Genomic DNA, 1,289 nt, shown 5'->3' with positions numbered 1-1,289 from the left:
CTAAAATTAGTTTATCACCTTTTTAGGTAAATAAACTTTTGGATTATAAGTTATTTCTGTTTTTATATTTTTTATGACTTCTTCATCCTGTTTAGTCCAACAAAACAAATATTCTTTTTGAGTTTATCATATAATGAACCTAATTTTTCAGCTAATTTTGGAAAAAAGGTTCTTCCATAATTGACTATTCCTAAAAATTGTGAAAGATGTTTTTTATCTTCTATTTTTCAGGAAATTCTTTTATTTTTACAATAATATGATCTTGTAGTTGAAGACCATGTGCTGATAATTTTAGTCCTAAAAATTCAATTTCTGTTTTCTCAAGCTCTATCTTTTTAGGGCTTAAAATAATTCCATATTTTAGGAATTCTTGAGAAATAATATTTAGATGTTTTCTATGCTCTTCAAGTGTTTTTGAAAATACTAAGATATCATCTATATATACCACACAAAATTTTTTATATTTATTAAAAATGGAATCCATCCATCTTTGAAAAACTTGTGGGGCATTACATAAACCAAATGGCATTACCTTCCATTGATAATGACCATTAGGGACACTAAAGGCTGTCGCAGGTTTTGATCCATCGGTTAGCATGATTTGCCAAAATCCCGATTTACAATCAAATTTGCTAAAGTATTTAGCATGTCTAGCCTGATTAATTAATACTTCTTTTCGTGGAATAAAATATCCATCAAAAATAGTATTCTGATTTAATCTCTTATAATTAATGACCATCCTAGCTTTTCCTCTTTTAATTTCAGCATGGTTTCTTACCATAAAAGCTGGACTGGAATGAGGACTATTAGTTTTTTCTATTAATCCTTTTTCTAGAAGTTCATTTATTTGAACATCAAATTCATCTATATCTTGTTTAGTATAGATTATAGGTTTAACCCTAATGATTTTATTAGGATTAATTAATTTTATTTCACAGTATCTTGGACTGTTTTTCCATAATTTTAATGGTTCTTCACTAAAATTATTTTCAAGAATTTTAAACAACCAATGATTTGTTTCTAATTGTTTAATTTGTTCCTTTTTAGTTGGTGTAAAGTTTTCATCACACATAAACTTATGGTTTTCAATAAGTGGTATTTCCACTGAGAAATTTTCTACAGACAAAATAACAAAATTTTTATCAATAGAAAAAGGTAAATGTTGGTATATAAAATTATTACCAAGTAATATGTCTCCATGCATTTCTGGAAAACACTAAATCTTGGGAATAACAAATCTAACATTGTTTATGTAGATTGGTATGTTTCTAGCCTTATATTGAATTAAG

The sequence above is a fragment of the Gossypium hirsutum genome, chromosome D13 (genome assembly GCF_007990345.1).
Source record: "Gossypium hirsutum isolate 1008001.06 chromosome D13, Gossypium_hirsutum_v2.1, whole genome shotgun sequence".
Classification (NCBI taxonomy): domain Eukaryota; kingdom Viridiplantae; phylum Streptophyta; class Magnoliopsida; order Malvales; family Malvaceae; genus Gossypium; species Gossypium hirsutum.
Note: the sequence above shows the minus strand (reverse complement) of the source record.